The following is a 13600-nucleotide window of genomic DNA, read 5'->3' as shown; positions in this document are numbered from 1 at the left end:
ACCAAATGACTCAGAGGAGCAGAGAATGTTCCACATACCCAAGTTATCAGCAGTAATTTGTGCACGAGTGCCACACACACAAACCTCAGCGAATGGAGCAGAAACCCCAGTAGTCTCTAATTTTTCTGATCCTTTACTGAGGGTTTCAGTATTTCATCAGTTCTGTATTTCTTAGCATCTTGTGCATGAAACAATGATACCAGATGTTTCATGCACATTAAGGCAGAATTCACTCGTGGGGGAGGATTTCTAAGGATGAAGTACAGACAGCCAACTTTAGACCTTTTTTTGAACTTAGAGGATGCACACATTTAATTTGGATTTGGAGGAAACACAGAAACAAAGGATGACTTTTAAGTCGCATCCATCACAGAAGTCCTCATATTTGTCAGAATGAAAACATGTTTGCATCATCTCACAAATATTTAGATTTCCTGAAAATGAGCTGGAGTGTTTTCAGTGTGGGAATGTCTATGAATCTGTCACTGACTGGAACTTGCTCCTAACTTGTTCCAGTTTTGCTGTTTCATCAGGTGTCACACCTTCCTCCTGAACGCTCTTCAACTGGCTGCACTATGTGACCACGCAGCTGCTTGTTAATGAAATGGGCTGAGAGCAGAGAGAAATAATCAGAATAGTTTAATTCACACAAAAGAAAACGTGGTGCAAAATCAACCCTTCAGATCGGCTGAATAGAAATTAGACTTTTTAAAATAAAATACAGACCAACTGAAATATTTCCCCTTTTTTTAGAGCTTTCTCTCTTCTTCAAATATTAGGCAGAAAAATCAAATATAAATCAGACAGTCCATCCTTCAGTTTTCTTTTTCCTCTATCCAGTACTGTCACATTCAATTTAATACTGAATTCTTCAGTCTTTATTTATTTCCTCCTGAAATGCAAAGTTTTCCCTTGAAGAAGTTCTTCGCTCAGCCAAGTCAGAAAGTTTTTTTAGTCACCTACTAAGTTTTAGTTCAGCTTGGGCCTTTTTTCTCTATTTTTGCTTTAGCTTATCTGTGAGTCCAAGAGAAGAATCCTGCTCGTCCAAACCCTGGGGCCTTGACTCCAGCTCCTCAACACGCTGCAGCAGTGCTCCTCATTAAACCTCCTGCACACTGGAAATCCTCAGTCGTCCTCTCAGAGATCCATCATCAAAAAACCAACTGGAGAAAAGTCACCAAAAACACATCTAATAACGACCCCCCTTCATCTTCTGCTCACCAACGGTATCTCAGGTGACGGCAGGTTTCCTCTGAATAACCTCCACCATAACCTGCAGCACATGTAAAGAACTTGTCCCTTCACTCTTTTTGCTGACTTGGATTCACGCTGGACTCCACTTGTTCTCTCTCCTCCTCTTTTTCACCTCCTCTCTCTGCTCTCCACTGCTCCTCTGACTGGCCCTGTGCGCCACCTCCTGGTGTTTTAGTGAAGCTACAACAATAACATGACTGTTTATCTTCTGGACTCCTAATGGAACCATAACAATAACTACCCTTTCATTTAGCTGAATATCTGTTCAATTTATGGGGGTTACAACTATCTTCCCTGAAATATTTCTGCCATTTGCTTTCAGAATTCAACTGCTAAAAATCCAGTCCATACTTCTAAATAACTCCTCTATAGGAGCTCTGGAGGTGCTGTTGTCTGGCAGTGAGTTCAGTCCTTAATGTTAACCGGCACATCTCCCACTAAATCCTCTAAATTCTCAGCTGTAGACAGAACTGGCCCACCGCTCCCCAAAGGTTTAGCTATAACAGGAACACACATATCTTGGTTGTGAGTTGACACTGAAGAGCCTGATTCAATATGTTGGCAGTGAGATGAAGTCGAGGGTGTTTCATCATGTAAGCACTGAGACTTATTGTGCTGTTGTGTATCATGGTCAGAGGGTCTCGTGAGGCACACGTGAGTTGTCAGTATGAGCATGTATCTTAATCTTATGTCTTCTAAATCCAGAACTACTTGAGAATTGCAAGCAACATCCTTTTTGATCAAATTTTAGTCTCAATTTTAATAAAACTGTCCCAAAGGATGAAGCACAAAGGAAACATTTCGGGAAAGGAAACATTGAAATCCCTTGGTGTCCAAGAAACGAGGAAACATTTGAAGTATGTCTCTGATCACTGTGGATCATGGAGCATCTGCTGACGATAGTGGAATGTTTCTCTCTTCTTTTGGAAAAGTAAGTCATGGTCGGTGGTGTGGTGAAGAAGAGACGTGGCCTCCATACATTCATCTCCTATTTTCTGGTCATCTGTGGAACCAAATGTTCTTGAAGATGTGGGACCTCCTTTTAGCGCTGCTCTGTTACAGGATGTGGATGTGGTTTTGGATTGACGTTGCACAGTCTTGACACGCCACTCAAGAAAGCCTGTGTTGCTCTGAATGTCATAGAAATGTTCCTGAAAAAAGAGAATTTCTAGTTGAAATGCAGACAGTAACAGGTTTTTGATGCATCTGGTGCATGTTTGCAGCTTACACACAAAAGATCAACAAACCACAATGTAACCACCATCACTATTTCACATAACGGCTACAATGCAAACTCACGTATCCCTTTTTTGAGTACGGGTCCTTCAAAGATGGGAAGAGTCACCAATCCCGAGGGCATGAGACTCCTTTGTTGCTTTACTTACGGCTCTCCTGCAAAAGAAGCATTGTTTGTGATAAAATCCTTAACCCCCAAACAAATGAGAATTTTATGTCATTAACATCAAGCCTCTTACTCTTCATTTTTAATCACCTGGTGGAATCTTTCAAACTCCCAGTGTCTTCAGATTCTTTGATCAAAGTCATCCTGCCGGCTTGGAAGTGAGAATCTGCTCCACTGTCTACAATTGGCATTAATAATTTACAATAAATATGTGCTTGATACACTGAAAAAAATGTTTTGTTGAATTTACTTAATTTTATTATGGTAAGTGGTTGCATAAAATAAATATATCTAAATCCAGATAAAATTTTTAAGTTGACTGTACTTATAATTTATAAGCCATTTTTAAATGTTTTATTTTTGTAATTTTAGCTCAACAACTTTGAGTAAATATTAGTCTGATTTAGTAATTCCAACTAAAGTCATGTTAAATATACTTAAATACTTTGTACTATTAGCCATTTTTCTATTGTACATTTAGACCAATGAAATTCTGTAATTACTACATATTAAAATTAAGTTGATTCTAATTAAACATTGGTAATTATCATTGGTAGTTTCAATAAATTCAAAATTGAGAAAACCACAAACTGTGTTTAAACAATTGTTTATTTTGTCCCTAAACATTTAACAATGTCTGAGTACAATCGCCAAGAACCAGCATATATACTTGCTACTTTTTTGAGTGTATACAATGTTATACTCATTACTCTCTTACCCTCTATAATCAGATACATGAGAAGGCTTTTAAATGAAAAAATAAAGCTGTTGTTCAGGTTCTGTTAACATAAAATACATAATAAAAAATTATACATTAATAAGTGCAGTCTCCTGGCCAGACAGAGCACAATTTGTGTTCTCACAAACAAGTTCCTGTAATGTAACTCAGTGGTAAACCTTTCTTGAGTTGCTTAACATCTTTTTAAAAAAAATGTACCTGTTACCATCTATTAAAAAAAATTAACACAAGAACATAAATCATGTTCCAGTACCACTCATTAACAAAAACCAAACCGTACCAGAAGTGTCCACAGCTAGGAAACAACAAACACAGATGACCTGACTGAGATTTCAATACACTGCAAACACGTCTTTGCTGAGTGTTACAATTTTCATGAATATTCCCTCATATATGTTAGGTGTACTGTCCTAACAAGTGGTTGTGTAAATACTTCAATCCTACACACACTTTTTGAACGAACTTGTAATAGTACCTCAGCTCCTTGGGGTAGGCCAGGTTCAGTGCATAGATTACTCCAAGCATCAATGCACAACCTTGGGCTGCACCTCCAATGTTGTCAAGGATGATCACTCCGTCAACAAAAATTCCAATGTCATCATAATGTCCATTTTCTCCACCCTCCTTGTTGATGACATAAATGCCCATGGTTGTCTTCTGCATGTCCCTCTGGATGTCATCTGCTTCGATGTCCTGTATATTTAAAGAAAATCGGAGAAAAAGGAAAACATTTGAATTCCATATACTTTACTTGATGATAAACAATCATCACTGACATGAAGCTTTGGGACCAAATGTAGTAAAATAGAGTATTGCCCATTACTGACACTCCAAAAAAGCAGTAATTTTACCATATTTACTTTGTGGATTAACACAATCTAGCTACTAGCTGTTGATTTACACTATACGTTGACTACAGAAAAATAACCCAGAGTTCTGTACAGCTGTGAAAAATAAGTACATCCCATGGAAATTGTTGGCTTTTTTTGACATACAGTTCAGACTGGAAGTATTTGAACAGTTACACAGTTTTTGTTCTTTAGGCTCTGAGCTTCAGCACATTCCGTTTGAAATAAAATAATGCACACTACATTAAAGTGCAGAGTCTCAGCTTTAATTTGAGCCAGTTTACATCAATACAGAAATAACTGTGTGGTAGATATAGCCCTGTTTACATATAGTGCCCAGAGTTGACTGAGATTTGAGAGTTGCCATTTAAATTTAGGTGGAGTTGTCTGTCAATATGAGGAGTGAAGAAGTGACCATGCAAGTAAAGAAGATGATAATGAGGCTCAAAAAAAGCAAAAATCTATCAGAGAGATATCAAAGGTAGTTGGTTTGGCAAAATCAGCAGCCGGATCTAAAAAGCAGGTGTGTGTCTGTCAGAAATGGAGGAGACCCAATGACTTGTAATAAGTAATGGGCAGGTGACTTTAGAATCTTAAAACATTTTATATAAGTCACAGTACATCTAACTGGAAAAAGCATTTACACTGACTTACCATATACTCCCGAATTAGATGTCCATCATCCTCTCCAAGGTAGACACAAAGTGCCTTGAGGAGTGCTGCCCTCTTGTGATTAACATGACTAATATATACATAACTCGTAGCCTGTGTAAAGGGATTCCATTGATTAATACAGATAATACACATATAAATGAAAATTAAAAAATATTTGAAATTTCCAACCTGTGGTAAGCTAAAAACTATACATTGACTTCCAATCAATTTACTTATTTATATAGTCCAATATCAAGTCAAACATAATGTTAAGTGGCCTTCCTTCTTTAACTACAAAATAATAATGAAGTGTGGCTTAGTTTTTTTTTTTTTAAGCGAGAGGTATGAATGTGTAGGATGAAAGCACTGTTTTAACTTTATTTATTCAGGGATATTCACTGACAACAATGTTGTCCTCTTTACAGGTAGGTGCTTAGTACATCCAGTTTGATCTGCTGGCCACTGACCTTAGCATTGTCAAACACATTGCTCAAGGCAGGTGTTGCACTTTCACTGTCCCCACCTGAGAAACCATGACTGAACTGGTACCTTTCTGATCAGAAGTCTGCTCCTGTAGTCCATGTGCCACTATTGCCTCAATAAAACCGTAATATTTCCTTAGAAATGTTTCTTGCACCTTGCAAATAATCCAGACTATTACTGAGGCAAAATGGGGATTCATATGGTACTAGATACACAATAACAGTAACTGTGAAAGAGGCTATATGAAAATTTTTATACAACATTATATACACATATTTACCTCTTGTAAGATCTTTAGATGTTTTGGCTAGTTTCTGGCCAGAAACACCCGCCTTCTTCTGGAAAACGGATGTCAGCTGGGGTAAAAGATTGTCCAACTGTGACATGAAGGTTGACTCAAGTGGAAGCGTTGTAATACGCTGGAACTCAGCATTTATCTGTTATACAGAAGAAAATGACAGAAGAACACTTTGTTCAGTCATTGGCGTAAGGATATTTTGGAGCTAATGTATCCCATCAACCCTTGGATGCACAACCTACCAATACCTACACTCTTCAAAAATGACCCCAATTAAATCAATGCGTTTTTGCAATAAACTGGGTTGCTATTCTTCAAAATCTTTAAAACGAAGAGTTGGAATATTTTCATATTCCAGGTATTCCTCATAGAACATGTTTGTGACATGAGGCCATTTGCATTTTTATTTTTTTTTATTTTTTATTTTTTATTTTTAATGTTTTTGTATCACTACCCCACTCTTCCACAAGTGGGGTCAAAAATGACCCCAATTAAAATCAATGCGTTTTTGCAATAAACTAAAGACATTTCTCTCATTTTGGTTAAAGATGATATATTTTGTTCAAACAAAAGAGTAATTTCATTTTTGACATGTACATTTTTTACTTTTCATTCACATTTTAGCACTTAACAATCAATCAATCAGGTGTCAAAACATGTTTGTGTGTCCCTACGTACCATATACATATACCATAACACTGTCCGAGCATATGTACACACACAAACATCTTATCTCCTCTCACTGTGTGCAGCTGTCACAAACTTCTGGCTGTGACCATTGAACACAGGGGTACTGCATTTCCAACAGCAATCAGTGGCTTTGTGATCTTTGTTTCTTGGACACAACTGGCACCTCTTTCTCCTCTGCTGGCCCTGTGTGCTTCTTTCCTGTGGCCGGATCGCAGCAGTTTTTGTCACTCCACACGTTCCCATTGCTTCAGTGATGTAGGTTGGTAGGGTCGGGGTACCTTCCAGTCGACTTTTCATGTGAGGTGTCACAAGCTCCTTTGAGAGCTCTGTGAGGAAGTGTCGTCGTCCATCAGTGATGCCTGTGTAAAATTCAGGGTGCTGAGCCCTGAAAAATGAATAGGCATTCAGAGCGGCAACATCAATCATGTTGTACCAAAGTACCATGGGCCACCTCTGCGTCTGGCGTTTGCAGGTGTAGTTGCCAACCATCTGGTCCATCGTATCTACTCCTCCTTTGGTTTGGTTGTAGAAGAGGATCACTTCTGTTTTTTTCTTTGGGCTGTTTTCATCCACCATCTTGCTGTGGTGCATTGTGCTAAGCAGCAGAACAGCCTTTCCCTTTTTTCTCACATAGCTGATCATGGTCATGCTGCCATTGAACCCAAATTCAGTGCTGTGGACCTCTCTGGACCTGGAAGCCTTCATGACTGGAGGAATGTCTGGCTTGTTCTGTCGCAAAGTTCCCACAATAGTCAGACCCCTCTCCAGGAGATGCTCTGCAAGAGGCACACTGGTGAAGAAGTTGTCAGTGGTGATATTGCGACCTGTGTGTCTGAATCCACTGCACAACTGACAGACAATGTTTTCCCCCAGATTCTTCTGGATGTCTTCCCCTGGTTGTCTCCCTAGGTACATGATCCCATCAATTATGGGGTGCGTGCATCACAAACCCAGAAGATCTTTATGCCGTACTTGGCGGGCTTGCTCGGCATATACTGCAGAAGCCGGGTCCTCCCTCTGAAAGGCACAAGTTGTTCATCCACCGTAACACAATCACTGGGGATGAATTTCTGCCTGCAGTTGACCAGGAACAGGTCCCATATGTAGCGGAAAGCTGCCATGTGGACTGTTTTCAGTTGGTAGGCTCTGGTCCTCTTGTCATCAAAGCACAAGAAACAGCGAATATCTTCAAATCTTCGAATTGACATAGTGGCCCTGTACAATGGGTTATGCAGAGGACTCCCAAAAAACACACGGACTGGTACATCCCAGTTCTTCTCACTTCCTGCAAGAATGGTCAATCCAATGAAGGCCATGAGCTCATTTTTCCACTCTTTTCCCCTGTCTGTGGCTACTCTTCATCCCTCCATGTTTGTGCATGTCAGCACCTCTTCTATTATATTATCAGACATGAACAGCTTCCATGCATCTATTGGGGAGACAGCACTAAACTCAGGTGCAGGCCCTGGCTGACTACTTTCAATATTGTGGCTTGGTGTTTTAGCCTGGCTGGGAGGTAACTCTGCCCAGTAAGAGCCCTTGCGGCTCAATCTGTTGGACACAATATCCATTTCCTCTTCAGAGGACTCATCAGAGGACTCCCCTGTGTCTGACTGGCCTTGTTCAGTGGGGGGACAATAGTCTGGGTCCTCTACATCTGAGATGTCAGATTCTGAGTCAATGCCTCCGATGGGCTCTTCATCCCATCCGTCCTGGATCATTTGTAGGGCAAGGTCCACAGGGATCCTAGCTGGCCTCCTAGCAGCCATGTTACTTTAGATAAATAAAAAAAAACATTAGAAAGGACAATGTTTGAAATGCACAGAAAACTATAAATCATATAAAAAAACTAGCTAATATAACATTAGCCTACTTTTGAGTTTGCTAGGTCAGGTACAAAGTGTGTGTGTGTGTGTGTGTGTGTGTTAGCCATCAATACTGTTAGCTACTGTTAGCTAACACAATACTGTGTTACCTACCTAAATACAATACTGTTAGCTAACAACAAAGTAGGCTAATCTGATCACACATTTCACACATTTGATCACTAATTTGATCACACATTGTAATCTGTCAATGAACAATAAGTTCATAAATGGAGATAATACTTACATGTATGTTGCTGTGTAAAAATGACCTCCTGGGTGGTGAGACTGCTGACATCAGATGTGTAAGTGGGACAGTATTGACAGTCAAAGTTGCATCAGATGTGAGAGATGACATCAGATGTGTAAGTGGGACAGTCAGAGTTGCTAAGAATTAAAGGTTCATAGAAGATTCCATAGGAACTGCTTGGGGTCATTTTTGACCGCACTTGTGGAAGAGTGGGGTAGTGATACAAAAACTGCAATTTCTTAAAATTAATGAAAAATAAATAAAAATGCAAATGGCCTCATGTCACAAACATCTTTTATGAGGAATACCTGGAATATGAATATATTACAACTTTTCATTTTAAAGATTTTGAAGAATAACAACCCATGGGGTCATTTTTGACGTGTGCATCTAAGGGTTAAAAGGATGTATTCTAATTTTGACCTCTTCATCAACTAAGATTATATCCATAGCATATGCATTAGTATGCAGCACATTTTAGTCAGTTTATAGCTGTTAATCCAGGAGGTGAAATCAACACTGCATTTGTAGAATATATAGTTATTTAAACCTAGCAATTTTTTCTCTTCAAAGGACAAGTGACGAGATGTAATGTGGAAAAAACATGCAAATGGTATAAAAACAGAGTGAATATTGGACTTGCATGTAGTACATCATGGACACAAACAACTTTCTATATGAATGCTCTGTACCTGCTGAAAGTGTATAGTAAACAGGCAACTGTTTGTTATACACATTCACTATATCAACTTTATGTGTCAGAGGTTCTGTTCATAGCTTGCTGTGAAGGTCTTCTGCCCCCAAATGGCCAAAATTAATTACTGCATAGTATTCAAATTGCAGCACCAAGCACTTCTTTCGCGACAGGGGATTAATTTTTTTCAAATTGTTGTCACCTTTTATGTTACCTCATTAGTCTTTACATTTTAAGTTACGCAGTGAAATGACACAATGAGAAGAGGCACAATTGGGAAAAAGCAGTTGACGTCATTCAGAAGTTTGGCTCTCACATTTTCTAGACTTTCATCTGTTTCCCCAGCAGGGTGTGAAGGACAATAGTTGACTTCAGCCTTTTTAGCTTTCTTTATATTTTTGGCTGGAAGGCATTCATCGTTGGCTTTGTTTTTCAAAGCATTTAAAGTCACTTCAGGACAGCCAATGTTTCGCATCTTTGTCCTGTAATTAGCCATTTTGTATTTCAGACTAATCATCCAGGCATAGTAACCAGTGGAAGATGTCTCTTGCAAACAGGGAAATTTTTTGATTAATGTCCCTGCTACCTATTATTATATTTGGTGATTTTGTGGATATGCCCTATAGAAGAAAATCTCCTAAACTAGCTTTTCTAAGATGTCAGACTTCAGCCCTGGAGAAATCTTCAGTCTAGTGCATAGGTGTCAAACTCTGGCCCGTGGGCCAAATTTGGCCCGCAGTGTAATTATATTTGGCCCGCGAGACAGTACCCAATGACTACTAGAGCTGGCCCGCCGGTATTATACAGCGCTTGTCTCGCTAATACTACCGCCATGCTCTGGGGCAAATGCCTTGCGAGCAGAGTGCAGTATGACACGATAACTACAAATCCCAGAATGCTCTGCTGGTGTTTCGGCGCGTCAATCAGGACAACACCCATAAACACCCTCTCCTCTGTTGACAGTAGTCATAGTGACCTCATGCTACTACTGGCACCGTGCTACCCCTCCCAAAAATGGTGAAAAGAAAGGCAGAAAACAGGAGTAACATTGTTATTAGTTAATTGATTTATTGTTATTTTATTTTTTAATTTATTATTAGCCTGTGGAAAAAGGTTACTGTTGAAATCTAAATTAGAAAGCTGCAAATAAAAAAGAGGCATACGATTGTTATTTAAATTTTATTGAAGAAATGAATGCCATTGATGTGTTTTTTTTTTTTATTTGAAATTCGATTTTGCATGTGTGCAATATTAAGTTATATATTGTATAGTATTAAGCTTTGCTTGTTCCATATTCAATGTTTAAGCAAAACTTGTTTGGGTCCATATGAAAAGGTTCATTGTTATATCTGGAGGAAGATTTTTTCAATAAATATCAATGTTGGCCCGCGACTTTGTCCAAGTTTTAAATTTTGGCCCACTGCGTATTTGAGTTTGACACCCCTGGTCTAGTGCCAGTTTCTCTGAAGTTCTCATTTCCACGCTGAAGCTGCACCTCTACATCATATGGATAGCGAGGAATAGTGAATTCACGTGGCCATGCATGTGCTCTCAGCTCGCTGTCTGAATGTGACAGAATGGTGGTGTTATCTGAGTCTGATGAGGACAATGACGACACACTGTGAGTTGTTTGAATGCTTACTGGACTTCCAAAAGACCCAGGGGTGTTTGGAGCACTCTGCTTCGAAGACAATGGACTCATATCCACATAATTTAGCATGTACACCAGCTTGATTGTACTTCTGTCTTGAATGTCTTGTACCGACGTAACGTTCATGAACTCAATATTGAAGTCAGGGTCCATGAACTGAATACGAAAGTCTCTTTCAATTCCAAATGCTTGGCAAACTGCATTGTGTAACTCTGTCAAAGTGTTTTGGCATTCCTGAAGGGAGATCAAGTCTTCTAAAGTCACTGTCTTCTACGATGACTTTCAGCTTCAGATGCTCTGCCATTCTTCAATCGAATTGTTCAAGGAGAAAAAATAAAATGTTGTTAAATTGATATTTGGCACTGTTGTCACTTAAATATAACTTTTTTTTAGGGAGTGAGGTAGAGTAGGAACATACTGTAACACAATTTTATTGTGCAGTTAAACCACAATTTATTTTACCATTATTGTCTTTCTTTGTATTCGCATACCAACCAAAAACCCTGACGTTGTTTTGATTTTTGTGTTGCAGTTCGTCCTTTTATTATAATATATTTTAACTGACAGATTTGAATGTTAGTTTTCATTGTGTTAGTCACGTGTGTAGTCCTTAACATGCATATTTCTAGTATAAATGGCAACATGAGGGTAATTTGTCAGAGAATCTTCCATCAGAAAATTCTCACAAGGATTTTTTTTTTCTATCTTTACTAAAAACAATATTAGTCTTCATGTAAGAAATTTTAGGTAGCCCTCTTGTTACCATGTGTATTAGTGTATGAACTCATGGAACACATGAACACAACATGAATTACCATGATCTAACCTTGTGTATGTTATGAATCTTTTAAGTGTCACCATTTGCCGGCCTCCAATCCTGTAATCTGCCAAAGGGTACTGGTCTACCAAGGCACCAAGTTGAATGAGGGAGACTTGTGATGTAGGACATAACTCAAACGCCCTAAAATGCTCCCTATACCAAGCACTCAACTCTTTAGCAATGAAGCTCAAGCTCTTCTCCATAACAACCATCTGGACAACTTCTGCAAATTCTGGCAAGCCACCAGCAGAGCCATAAACAACAATCATGCCATTCCTGTAGTTCACTCCATTAAGAGATGCATTCTTTGTGAGCTGAATGTGAGTAATATCAGGGTATTTTAGCTTCAAAAACTTCTGTACATCCTGATGCAAAATGTCAACAGAGACAGTTGAGACAGCTGAGACAGCAGCGTGTGTGGGGAACAACCTGCTTTAAAAAACTGTGCTTTGCCTCAAACCTCATTGTCCACATACCAACTAGTGGACCAAAAAAATGGATCATCTGGGGATAATGTTCCACAAAATGATGTTTCAGTAACAGCTTTACACCCGGAAACACCTCTTGTAACCTACATCTGTGGTCACAGATTGTGGCTTCAAGGAAAGCAATTGACTGTGCTGTGTGTACTGGTGCAACAACTAGTTCAACAATATCTTTAAGGTCCAAAATGACCTGCCAAGCTGGCTCATCTGGGGGCACCAACTGTCCAACCAAAAATGGAAGGAATCTTAAAAGACTCCAATTTTCGTGAGCATTTCCTCCAATACTTCTGTTCAGCATGAACGTCCTAGGAATAGCATGAGGACGGTTACTCTTGTCTGCCCATTTGTAAGAAAATTTCAGAATGGACTCATTGAGACTGTCAAGTGTGAAATATTTTTTCGAAATTAACAGATTTAGGCAATGGGCCAACTCAACTGGTAATATGCCTTCAAAGATGTCATGGGCAACATCTGGAGGGTAGCCAGTGCAAACACTGAAATGAGAAAGATGTGCGGAGAAAACACACTACCTTTTAACACCGTAACATGGTTTTGCATTGCCCTGTGCTGAACTAACATGCATTTCATGTATCTCTTTGCGTCTGAGAGTAAATGCACCTGAACTCACCTCCTCCTCCTGAATTTGAGGCTTTTGTGCCACACAAAACCGGCAAATGTATTCACCTACAAAACTCTCAATAAATCCTGAAATTCCATGCGCTGCCAAATTGTCTGCTATGACACACTGTATTGTGCCCTTAACAAAATCTCCAAGATGTGCAACAAAAATACCCTGACTTTCCAAAGTCACAACATCCTGCAACAAGGGCTCTAAGACCTTTCCATATCCATAACTCCTCACATCTTCAGATCTGCAGAGAAAAGCCAAATAAATGGAAGACAATGAGGAATGGAAACCAGGTGGCAAATTGCTGAGATTCTGAGATCTTGTGCTTTTTACGAGATGTGCCAAGTGGATTACAAATCTCAAAATCATCCACGTACAAATTCAGTAACACGCGCAACTCACCTCCTGATAAAAAACCATTTTCATTGAAAAACAAACCATCTCTAAAAGACCTGTATATCACTTCTCTTCCTTTTTCTTCTGATATGAGACTACTATCTAACACTTTGTTCAGAATATGACCATCAGCGAAAAGCTGCTGCAAAACCTTCAATACCGGAACATATTGCAGTGTTCTTTTACCTTTTTTAATCCAAAAATATATTCTATTGCTTCCACAACTTTAAAATTGTCTTTGTAGTATTTCTTGCGCTTAAAGGTTGTTGCCAAAGGACAGCCTTTACCAATTGACTTGTACACAGGATTAGATGTACACAGAGCAGATGCAAGTTCTTTAATGACTGACTGGTCAACTTGCAGGCTGTAACTATTCAGTGTGTCTTGTATCACATTTGTTGTACTGCACAAAGTGTTAAATGTCTCACTCTGTTCAATGTTGA

At 39.1% G+C, this 13600-nt stretch overlaps 1 long non-coding RNA gene across 1 annotated transcript; it reads right to left on the bottom strand.

Moving 5' to 3' along the window:
• Window positions 1–633: 633 nt before the first annotated feature.
• On the bottom strand, window positions 634–13314 carry LOC139618586 (uncharacterized). Its single transcript, XR_011689745.1, has 3 exons — window positions 4898–13314; window positions 3871–4088; window positions 634–2834 (listed from the first exon to the last, which is right to left on the bottom strand). It is a non-coding gene; the product is annotated as an uncharacterized lncRNA (long non-coding RNA).
• Window positions 13315–13600: the final 286 nt, after the last annotated feature.

The sequence above is a fragment of the Trachinotus anak genome, unplaced genomic scaffold, assembly GCF_046630095.1.
Source record: "Trachinotus anak isolate AG129_WGS33_773 ecotype Australia unplaced genomic scaffold, CSIRO_AGI_Tana_v1 ptg000003l, whole genome shotgun sequence".
Classification (NCBI taxonomy): domain Eukaryota; kingdom Metazoa; phylum Chordata; class Actinopteri; order Carangiformes; family Carangidae; genus Trachinotus; species Trachinotus anak.
Note: the sequence above shows the minus strand (reverse complement) of the source record. Positions and strands in the feature narration are given on the sequence as shown.